The following is an 11,747-nucleotide window of genomic DNA, read 5'->3' as shown; positions in this document are numbered from 1 at the left end:
TAGATAGATAGATAGATAGATAGATAGATAGATAGATAGATAGATAGATAGATCTCCTGTTACAAGAGAGTACTGCTCTTTTTGCCAATTAATTTGTGTGGTGTTTTATTTATAAAATTTAATCACTAATTTTGTGCAGGAGTGCATTGCGTATGCATCATTCTTGGGCAGGGAGGGTGCTGGGAAGAAGGACTGGCCCTTCCATTAGGTAATATGAAGCTGTTGTCTGAGGTGGTAGATGGTGAGTAGCAACATCATCAATCACTTGGCAGTTTTTCCTGAGCGAAAACTGTTCTGATCCCTAAAACTGATTTGCTGCCATCAGGTGTGGTGACAGATTCTTTCCCAGCTTCTGTATATAGAATGAGGGAGTGACACTATCTTGTCCTTTGCCACAACCAGCAAACAGTCTTGGGTCAGCCCTACCTAGGCATGGTGTGTGGGCATGCATCCACTCTACCCAGTTGCTTGAAACCTAACCTATGATTTCCTGTGGCATACTGGGGGCAAAGATGAATAGCCTCATGGTCTAACTTGCCTATTCATTTATCAGTGCCCTTGCTTCTTCCTCCATCACTGTGTAAACAACAGAGATAGGTATGCGTGCAGCAACCCTTATGCAATGTCTGCTTTTAATTGCTCTTTCAAGGCAAACACTGAATGAAGTCAATGGACTTGGAAATTGATTGCCATCAAGGACTGGATAGGCACAAGAAAAATCATCCCCTGCATTTTGATGGAGCATAACTCCAAGTGTTGTATGTCCTAGACTTTTTGGTTAGCCGGGTGATAACATCATCTGTTGCCACCACCCCTCAGACTTTCTTTCTTCCCCAGATGTTAAGAGTTGAAAGAGGTCACAAGGCCATGTAGTCCAAGCCCAGGCAAGGCAGAAATATACAGCTGCAACACTTCTGAAAGATGTCCATCCAAACTCTATTTAAGGATTTCCAAAAGAGGGAGAATTCACCATCCTCTGGGGCAGTCTATTCCACTGTCAAAGAGTTCTTCCTAGTGGTTAAGTGGAATCTCTTTTCTTCTAATTTGAATCCGCTGGTTCCTATTCCAGTTTCTGGAACAGCAGAAAACAAGTATCAAACTTCAAAGATATAGCCACATTAGTCTGTAGTAACAGTATGTAGAGAAAATTATTTCATTCATTTAGCCTCAAAGGTGCTACAAGATCTCTCTACATACCAAGTATCAAAGTTGTAATTGAAAGGAAATGCCCACTAAATGAAAGACTAGCATCATGACATTTCTGACTAAGGACCTTTAAAGAGGACACCATGGTAGTGTATGTAATACCTACATGTTGCAGATTAATAACAAAGCTCAAACCTATCACTGCATCACTGAACACATAGATTGGAGTAAAACAATAGCCTGTGACCCTCTCTTAGGGAACTTCAGCTATCCCTAATAATTTGAGGGCTACTACCTAAAATATGGCACTGCTTCTGTACAATTGTAAATCAGATATTCTCTGGCATTCTCTAGATCCTCTATTTCTTTTTTGGTGTCTCTTCTGAATGCAACTAATATATAGACAGTAAAAACGTCTGGGAAAGTACAGGAGACAAGCTCCCCACAAAGCTGAAGAATGCTGGATTTATGACTACCCTATTCCACTTTGTTGTGTGAGATTCTCTCTTTTAAAAATGAAGTCCCTGACTAAATATGTCTTTCCATCAGACATTCCCCTGCAGCATTCTTCATAAAACAGTGATGCCATTTCATCTTAGCAATTTATGGAGCGCTTCTCTTTGTGTCTGGATAGTTTTCTAAACATTATTGTGAGAGCTGGCCAGACTGCACAAGCAACATATTGAGAGTGCAATGTTTTTAGGGGTGCTGCTGAAACTATAAGGGAACCTGTGTGGTGTAGTAGTTTGAGTGTTGGACTAGGACACTGGGAGACCAAGGTTTGAATCCTGACTCAGCTACGGAAACCCACTGGGTAATCTTGGGCAAGTCACGCCCTCTCAGCTTCAGAGGATGGCTATGGCAAACTCCCTCTGAAGAAACTTACCAACAAAATGCTACGAACAAAACACCTTAGGGTCACCATAAATTGGAAATTACTTGAAAGCACAAAGCAATAACAAGCTGAAACTATGGAGGGCAAGAGGGATACTGTATTCAGCAAGAAGGAATAAAAAATAGCTGAAAGATGTAACCAGAACAAAAAGGAGTTGTCTGTGTCTTGATACAAAGTTATCATTTGTAAAAAGAAGTTTCTTTTTGCAAATGAATCACCTCTTAGTTTTGCACTCTAACCACAGCAAAACCTCTTTTACCTATTGCCCTGCAGTTCTGCTCAACATTCACTTGCTTAGTAGCTAGTTTGGCCATAAAATGAACTTCACTTCACCATTTCATAATCTTCCTTTGCATGACGTATGGGAGTGATCTCCCAGGTGCCTTCTCCTAAACAAATGAGGGATGAAAGAAACACATAAAAGTTAAGCGCCTAAATTGTGCAAAATGCTTTAATAATTGAACATGTTTTAGTTATGTAGCAACAGTGAATGGTGATGTGTTTTTGGACAGTAAATATGTAAAAAGGATCTGAGAATATGATCAGTCATTCAACTGTAAGGTATGACAAAACCTCATTTGTATGCAGCATGTGAAGCAATGAATAACATTACCAAAGGTGCAAACTTTAATACTGATGAAAACATCCCCAGATTTAAAGGGTACACAGTACTGGAGGTGTGATTATTTTTGTTAAGCCTCATGCTAAGTAAGATCCTGTCAAGTACTGCAGTTGAACAAATGGCATTTATTTCAATGAGGCTAGCATGGAATTTCTTTACAAGCCATACAGCAATGGTGCCATTTGTCTTGCTGCAGCACTTACAGGCTTGCCCCACCACCTTTCTGTAAGAACAAAAATAAAATTTATTTGAAATGCAGGACGCAACATGAGGCAATGTCTGTTTCCCTCCACTGAGGCTAAAAGCAAGAATGCCTAACAGAAAGAACATACACTTCATTATCTGTATTTCACTAAAAAATTATTGCAGTGATTTCTGATGAAAGAACTTCCATTTTCATGAGCAGTTCTATATAATTAAACAGCAATGTGTTGACTTTATTAGGTGGTTCACAGTATAAAATTCAATGGTTAGAAGGATCTGACAGTGCTTTGTGGTGCCTAACTCCAAATATCCCCAGCAATTGTTTGAATATATTATTCAAATAAATTAGTCTGGTGTAAATAATTTCTCACTAACCTCAGCTTAGGAACACTTGAGTGAACAGTAGTATGGTCTCCTTATATAAAAGCTCTCAAAAGTAGTTGAAGAGAAAACAGACCTGGTTTCACTCATAATAACCTGTAGTATGGCTAAAGCACTGGTGGTCAACCATCTCAGTGCTTGTGCAGAAAGGCCCATCAGCCACCTGTTAAATAACACAGCACTATATGACATCAGAAAGTTCTCAAAAATCTCAGTCGTTCACTTTAGTTCCATTTTGAGCATTCAGCTTGACCCGTAGTTGTAACTTTCACAGCCACAAAACTTTGAGGTGGTCTGGTCTTTCTGGCTAAATAAAATGTCAGCAGAAAGGTACCACTCCATTCCATTGTGATGAGTGATCTGTGCAGATAACTGACAGAAAGAAATAAGAAAATAAGGTGTGTGCCATTAATAACATACAATTCATTTGGGATGGGGTGATTTTTTATAATAATTAATTATTATTTTTATTTTAAAAAAGTGAAGCCATGAGTACAATTTGATCATTCCCTATAATTCCATATTAATGTGTTCTTCAAATTTCTATTACAATGTTCAGCCAGCATCTTTTAGGGTGAAAGCAGAACAGTTTGTCAGCACCTATGTATGTACAATGCATTCATATACAAGTTAAAATAGACAATCTCACTGGACTCTACCAAATGTAGACCCTCACAAACTCATGGTGGTGTTATAAAAAGCATACATACATTTGAGGCAACACTAAGGGAGATTTATATGTTTTAAAATTCTGATTATATTGTACTGTACCTCCAATCGATCATATCATCCAGAGTGTTCAGTCTTCTAATCTTAAAAGAGAGAGAAATTATATACAAAAGAATTAACCAGAGAGAATCTTAAAAGTTTAAATTATAAAGAGAGATTTTTGTACGTTAACCCCATACTCCTCCATGATGAAAAATCTGTGCTGGCAACAAAGCTTTGAGCCACTCTGCAACCTCAGCTGGATTTCTGCAGGGAAAGACAACAGTCTTCCCCTGCAGGTGATGTTACAAAGGAGGCCTGCATGGTACATCTGTGCCAGATTGGGGCTTTTGTGTGTGGGTATGCTGGTTTACAATGTTTAAGTGGGCGATATTCAACAGCCATCTGAAATAATGGTTCTGAATACTGGCTTGTTCCCAAGCTGCTAAACATTCTGCCCCAGTTTAGATGTAACAAGAAACTATAAAATAATTGATTGATTTTTATTAAGGTGTGATAGGAATAGAGACATGAAGGGACTGCATATATGGACAAAAGGCTTGTACTTATCTCTATTTATTTAGCTGAGATACAATCATACAAATTAAGTCTTTGACATTTTAAATCCAGGCCTTCCTCCCTTAAACTGATAAAGCACAAATGAGCATTAAACGGCAAAGAATATAAATCACAACTGAACAGCAAATGGGACCCTCTGGGAAGAAGGGCTGTCTTCAACTGATTTGTATACTTATTGTCACGTAAAGAGTTCCCGCCTCCTCCCCCAAATAAACCCATTCCACCAAGAATGTAAAATTGACCAATGTCACAGCTGGGTACAGGGCAAGCCTTTGTTATTGTTGTTGTGTGCCTTCAAGTTACAGTGAAACTATCATGGGGTTTTCTTGTCAAGATTTGTTCAGAGGGGGTTTGCCATTCCTCTCCTCTGAGGCTGAGAGAGTATGACTTGCTCAAAGTCACCCAATGGATTTCATGGCTGAGCTGGGAATCGAACCCTGTTTACCAGAGTCATAGTCCAACACTCAAACCACTATGCGCTACAGATGGGAAAAAGCAGGCACTGGGTTGGTTTACTTCCCATAACTGAGCACCACTTTGGTTATGAAAAACAGTCTTTCCACCATCAAATGTATTTTGTCTGTGCCAGAGAAATATCACATTACATGACACTAAGATGTTGAGAAATCCAGCACACTTGTATCTGAACCAGCTTTCAACATAAACCTTCTGCTTTTCACCACTGGAATGACAGAAAGATGCATGCCAATGAATATAAGTAGAAATAAGGGAAGGAGTCTTCTGTCAAGCTGCATTAACATCTTTTGATGTGTCACTTAAGGCTGATGCTTGGGATTATGATATTAAATTTATTTGCACGTTGCTTTGTCATGGCATGCGTTGTTAAAGAAACAACCATTAACTTGCAGAAAAAGCAGTCTCTTCTTTAACTTGGTTAGTTTTTTAAGGGTGGATAGCAGGGAACAAAGGTAAGCATGGAATCAGGTATTTATTATTTTAGCATTTGATGAATTAATATAACTATAAGGTGCACAATAGATTATTTATTTACCACTGAAAGACTACATACATGGAACACAACAATCTTCTGGGAAGATGACAAAGAAATTGTTCATAACAATATGCCTTGCTTTATGTTCTGAGTGTTAAAATGCTTGGTGGTCACTGAACAGACTAATAACAGGGTCATTCACACTACACAATTACAGATCTATGATTCCATTTTGCTGCATCTGCACTGCAAAAGGAATGCAGTTTGACACCACTTTAACCACCATAGCTCCATACTATGGAATCCTGGGATATGTAGTTTGTTGTGACACCAGAGCTCTCTGGCAGAGAAGGCTAAACATCTCACAAAACTAGAAGTCCCAGAATTCCACAGCATTGAGCCATGGCAAAGTGGTGTCAAACTGCATTATTTCTGCAGTGCAAATGCAGCCATAAAGTTCTAGTTATCTAGTATGAAATGGATCAAATATTTGAGTTGCAAGCATGACTTCTGTTACCATTTTAAACAATGAAGCCACTCCTTTAGTCCAAACAAATGGGAGATATTTGGCCACTGCAGCCACTAAAGCACAATCTTTTTAAGAAGTACCTTTAGTTGCTGCTCTGGCCTGGCTTGAAATCTTGGTAGCTACATCAGCTGGTAGACCAACATAAACACCCCCATAGTTCCTTAATGGAAAAGGAGAAAAAAATAAATAAAATGGAAATCAAGACTTGGTGTGAGGGCATATTTAATACACTGGTACCCCGGGATACGAAATGATCGGCTTACGAAATTTTCGGGATACGAAAATCGCGGCTTGGAAAAAACTGTTCCGGGTTACGAAAGATTTTTCGGGTTACGAAATTCTTTTCGGCGCGAATTCAAATGATGCAAAGTGCATTATACTGGCTTTCCAGGGATTTCCAGGGTAACGGAAACCTAAGGGGGCTGGAATAGAGTTACTTTGGCGCGAATTTTGAATTTCGTTAGCAGCAGTGATGGTTGCGAAAATCAAGCATCAATTGGATTGGCTAACGAAATTGGTGGGGGGTGGTTGCCTTGAGAATAAAAAGCCGGCTTCCATTGATCTGCCCCCTTTGTCTGGCCCTGGGGCATGGTGAGAAAGAGTCTCTTTGGAGCTCTATTCTTTGTGCGGTTCAGACTTTTCCTGGCTTTCTGCCTTTGGAATGTCTGGCTTTTGCCATATCTTCGGATCAAGACCGGCGATCAGCAATTTCTCTACCGGCAGGTTGTGGATTTTTACCTTCTTCTTGTGGGGGGTGGGCTGTGGTGAGACAGGTGACCATGCTTTTGCTTGTGGGGTGGGGGTTGTTGTGTTGTTGTTGGTTTTTTTTTTTTTTTTGTGTGTTGTTCAAAGTGTGGATTGTGGGTTTTGCTACTGGCATTTTCTGAATTGGGATTATGGGTCTGGTGTGTGCAGGTGCCTTTTTGGGTTTTTTTCCTTTTAGGTGTGACATGCTCTAATGTGTGGATTATGGCCTTGATGTGCTGGCTTGATTTTTGTTTTTGGGTTTTTTTCTTTTGGTGGCATGCTCTCATGTTGGTTATGGCCTGATGTGCTGGCTGATTTTTTTGGGGTTTTTTTCTTTTTAGTGTGGCATGCTCTAATGTGTGGGATTATGGCCTTGATGTGTGGCTTGATTTTTTGGGTTTTTTTTTTTTTTTCTCTTAGGGTGGCATGCTACTGTGTTGGATTAGGCCTTGTGTGCTGGCTTGATTTTTGGGTTTTTTTCCTTTCTAGGGTGCATGCTCTAATGTGGGATTATGGCCTTTATGTGCTGGCTTGATTTTTTGGTTTTTTTTTTCTTTAGGGTGGCATGCTCTAATGTGTGGATATGGCCTTGATGTGCTGGCTTGATTTTTTGGGTTTTTTTTCTTTTAGGGTGGCATGCTCAAGTTGGATATATGCCTTGATGTGCTGGCTGCTATTTTTGGGTTTTTTTTCTTTTAGGGTGACATGTCTAATGTGTGGATTATGGCCTTGATGTGCGGCTTGATTTTTTTTGGTTTTTTTCTTTTAGGTGTGGCATGCTCTGAATTGTGGATGAGGTCTGGTGTGTCAGGGGATGCCTTTTTTGGGTTTTTTGCTGTTAGTGTGGCTCATGCTCTGAATTGGGGATGTGGGCTTCATTTGCTGCTTTGATTTCTTCATGGCTGTGCTGTTTTCAAGTGTGGTGTGTGACTTTTACACTTTGGCTATGTCACATGTGGCCAGAGACTCTCTCACCATAGGGTGCATTTCTATTTGGGTGTTTGGCCTATGGGCTTGTGTTCTGGGGTGCTTGGCTCATGGCTGTGATGATGTGAGAGTGTGGGGTGTGACTTTTGCAATTTGGCCTTGCTTTGAGTGGTGCCAGACAGGTGGACTTGGGGTTGCTTTTAAGATTTTGGGTTTCTGCCTATGGTTTGTGTTCTGGGTGCTGTGCTCATGGCTGTGATTTGAGAGTGTGGGATGTGGGACTTTTGCAAGTTTGGGCCAGGAGAGTGTGACCATGGGGGTGGGGGTGGTTTCCACCATTGTGGCTTTTGCTCATTGCCGTGCCTTTGTCCTTTTAGGCTTGAGCTATGGCTCCCAAGCCAAGCGGTGAGAAAAAGAAGAGGTCTCCTTGTCCTTGGAGGACCAAGAAGGACATCATGCCAAGCACGAGAGGGGCGGCGCTTTGTGGAAATTGCCAAGGAGTATGGACGCAACCCTTGACGTGGCACTGTCCTCAAGCAAAAGGAGCCATCACGAGCTGTTGTGGCTCCAGCGAAAGGCGTGACGAACATCGCCAAGCAGAGGACACCGAAGCACGAGGAGATGGAGCGCCTGCTTCTCCTCTGGATCAAGGAAAGGAGGGAGTCGGGGACACCGTGACCAACCGCGGCTATCTGCGAGAAGGCCACCGCCATCTACGAAGACCTGGCCAGCAGGAGGCAGGCGAAGGAACTTCTTCGCAGGAGGAGCCAGAAACCCTGGACTTCAAACATCACTAGTGGCTGGTTCAAGAGGGTTTCAAGAGGGGACCGGGATTCCACTCTGTCGTCCGTCACGGCGAGGCGTCCAGCGCAGGCCACCCAGGCCGCCGAAGCATTCGTAGTCGCGTTCAAGGCCATGGTGAGGAGGAGGAAGGCTACGTCCCGCAGCAAGTCTTCACCTGCGACGGAGACGGGCCTCTTCTGGAAGAAATGCCTCGCCGCACCTACATCAGCCAGGAGGAGAGGAGACCTGCCAGGCCACAAGCCTATGAAGGACCGCTTCACACTTGCGTTGTGTGCCAATGCCAGGCGGGACTGTAAGGTCAAGCCCCTGTTGGTGTACCACTCCGAGAACTCCAAGGGCCTTCAAGGCACCACAACAATCCAGAAGGACAGGTTGCCAGTGATGTGGCGCTCCAATGGCCGCGCATGGGTCACACGCCCTTTTCGTCGAGTGGATCAACAGCGTGCTTCGCACGACAGGAGTGAAGCGGTACCTGGAGGAAGAGGATTTGCCCTTGAAGTGCCTCCTCCTCTTGACATGCTCCTGCGCACCCGCATGGCCTGGAGAAGGACATCCTCGCGGAGTTCTCCTCATCAAGGTCCAGTTTCTGCCACCCAACACGACCTCCTCTTGCAAACCATGGACCAGCAGGTGATCGCAACTTCAAGAAGGTCTACACCAAGCACCTGTTCAGCGTTGCTTCGATGTGACGGAGAGAGCACAGCTGACCCTTCGTGAGTTCTGGAAGCAGCATTTTGACATCGTGTGTGTGAGATGGTGGACTTGGCCTGGCAGGCGATCAACAGGCGCAAACTGATTGCTGCATGGAGGAAGCTGTGGCCTGATGCTTCTTCCCTGGAGGTTGCAGGCCGAGGGTGCTGAGCCAGGTGAAGAGAAGAGGTGCACGAGATCGTATCCATCGCAAGGTCCTGGACTCGAGGTGGACAACGAGGACGTGGAGGAATGATCGAGGAGACAACGAGGACTGACAACAGAGACTCAAGGCCTTGGCGGCGATGCAAACACTCTGCCGTGGATGAGGACGTGTCATTTCGACAGGGGCCAGCAGGAGGAGGCTGCGGGGGATCTTTGCCAACGCAGACATTAAAGACATTCTGAGGCAATTCCACAATGTGGCTTCCTTTGTGAGAGCACCACCCTGAGCAGGTGCTGACCAGCCATGCCATGCCCCTTTCGATAATGTCTGCCTTAGCATTTAAGAACCTGCTTAAAGGCCGGCAAAGGCAGACATCCTTGGAACAGTTCTCACCTAGAGAGGGAGAACCTATCATCCAAGTAGGCAAAATGTGACCTTAAAAAAAGGTGACCCTTAAAAACAACACCAATTTTTTTTTAATTGGTTACTTTGTTAATTGGTTGCATGGCTAACATGCTGAATTGGTTAAATTGCTTGAATTGGATAAATTGGCTGAAGTGGTTAAATTGCTTGAATTGGCTGAAGTGGTTAAATTGCTTGAATTTGTTTAAATTTGGCTTTTTGGGCTGCCCCTCTCCTCCTCCTCCTTCTCCTCCTCCTCCTGCCTCACTCCCGACAGCCAGGACCAGATGCCAAGCCAGCAAAGGTAAGAAAAACACTTTTTTTCTTATCCTTTAGAATGGGACTGACATGGGGTTCGATGTTCAGATTTGGGTTTTTGGCCTTTGGTTGAGTTCTGGGGTGGATATGGTCATGGGTGTGATGATTTGAGAGTGTGGGTGTGACTTTTGAAGTCTGTCTGGCCTTGATTTGATGGGGCCATAGAGTGTGTTTCTTTTAGGATTTGGGGTTGCTTGGTCATGGCTGTGATGATTTGAGAGCACGTCCTCCTCCTCCTTCCCCTGCCTCACTCTGAGATGCCAAGACCAGCAACACTTTTTTTCTTTATCCTTTAGAATGGGCCTGACCATGGGGTTGCATGTTCGATTTTGGGTTTCTGGCCTTTGGGTTTGAGTTCTGGGGTGGTATGGTCATGGGGTGTGATGATTTGAGAGTGTGGTGTGGGATCTGAGTTTTGCAAGTCTGGCCTGGCTTTGATGTGGGCCATAGAGTGTGACCATGGGGTTGGTTTTTTACAATTTGGGTTCTTTGGTCATGGGTGTGATGATTTGAGGTTTGGGATGTGGGATCTGAGTTTGCAGTCTGGCCTGGCTTTGATGTGGGCCATAGAGTGTGACCACCTGGGGTGGTTTTTTAGATTTGGGGTTCTTTGGTCATGGGTGTGATGATTTGAGAGGTGGGATGTGGGGATTGAGTTTTGCAAGTCTGGCCTGGCTTTGATGCGGCCATAGAGTGTGACCATGGGGTTGTTTTTTAAATTTGGGGTTCTTTGGTCATGGGTGTGATGATTTGAGAGTGTGGGATGTGGGATCTGAGTTTTGCAAGTCTGGCCTGGCTTGATGTGGGCCATAGAGTGTGACCATGGGTTGGTTTTTTAGATTTGGGTTCTTTGGTCATGGGTGTGATGATTTGAGGTGTGAGATGTGGGGTTTGAGTTTTTGCAAGTCTGGCCTTGATTTGATGGGCCATAGAGTGTGACCATGGGGTTCTTTGTCATGGCTTGATGATTTGAGAGCTCATCCTCTCCCTCTCTGCCTGTCTCTGAGATGCCAGACCATCAAAGATAAGAAAACACCTTTTCTTTATCCTTTAGAAGTTTAGAATGGACCTGCCAGTCATTGTTAAGCTAATTAGTGCCTGAGGCAACTTGTATTACATTGTATTGTAGGTACTTAGCTTAATAGGCTCTATTGTGCCTTTGTTTTGACTTGCAGGTTCAGTCTGAGGTCTGGAACGCATTAGTTATTTTCAATGGAAAAGCGTTTCGGGTTACGAAAATTTTCGGCTTGAAAGAAATAGCGGAACGAATTAATTTCGTAACCCGAGGTACCAGTGTACTACTAAGTCAAGGGCTTGTAAGTATTCAACATCATTTAGTTTTAATCCTTACAATAGACCATCGGAGGGTTGCATTTCTATGTGACAAGTCTTTGGGTTTCTCTTTGCAAAAATAGACAGAGGAAAAGCTAAACTGGGTGAGACTATGGCTGCTGCCACATTGTAGAATTCATGCAGTTTGACACTGCTTTATTTGTCATGTGTCTATTCTATGGAACCCTGGAATTTGTAGTTTGTTATGGCACCACAGCTCTCTGAAACATCTCACAAAACAACAAATCTGATAATTCCATAACACTGAGCCATGACAGTTAAAAGTGGTGTCAACCCGCATTAATTCTGCATTGTAGATAGCTGCTCTCACACATACTCTCACTT

The 11,747-nt window shown here is 43.2% G+C and overlaps 1 long non-coding RNA gene across 3 annotated transcripts in view; it reads right to left on the bottom strand.

Annotated features, from left to right (window-relative positions):
* Positions 1-6: 6 nt before the first annotated feature.
* Positions 7-11,747, bottom strand: part of LOC121932135 — a 34,305-nt gene continuing 22,564 nt past the window's right edge. For all 3 annotated transcript variants that reach the window (XR_006104274.1, XR_006104273.1, XR_006104275.1), the window contains exons 4-7: positions 4,020-4,060; positions 3,243-3,620; positions 2,301-2,430; positions 7-1,072 (exon numbers count right to left, since the gene is read on the bottom strand). This is a non-coding gene — a long non-coding RNA (uncharacterized LOC121932135). The remainder of the gene's footprint in view (positions 1,073-2,300; positions 2,431-3,242; positions 3,621-4,019; positions 4,061-11,747) is intronic.

Source organism: Sceloporus undulatus, chromosome 5 (genome assembly GCF_019175285.1).
Source record: "Sceloporus undulatus isolate JIND9_A2432 ecotype Alabama chromosome 5, SceUnd_v1.1, whole genome shotgun sequence".
Classification (NCBI taxonomy): Eukaryota; Metazoa; Chordata; class Lepidosauria; order Squamata; family Phrynosomatidae; genus Sceloporus; species Sceloporus undulatus.
The sequence above is the reverse complement of the archived record's forward strand: the minus strand, read 5'-3'. Positions and strand labels throughout refer to the sequence as shown.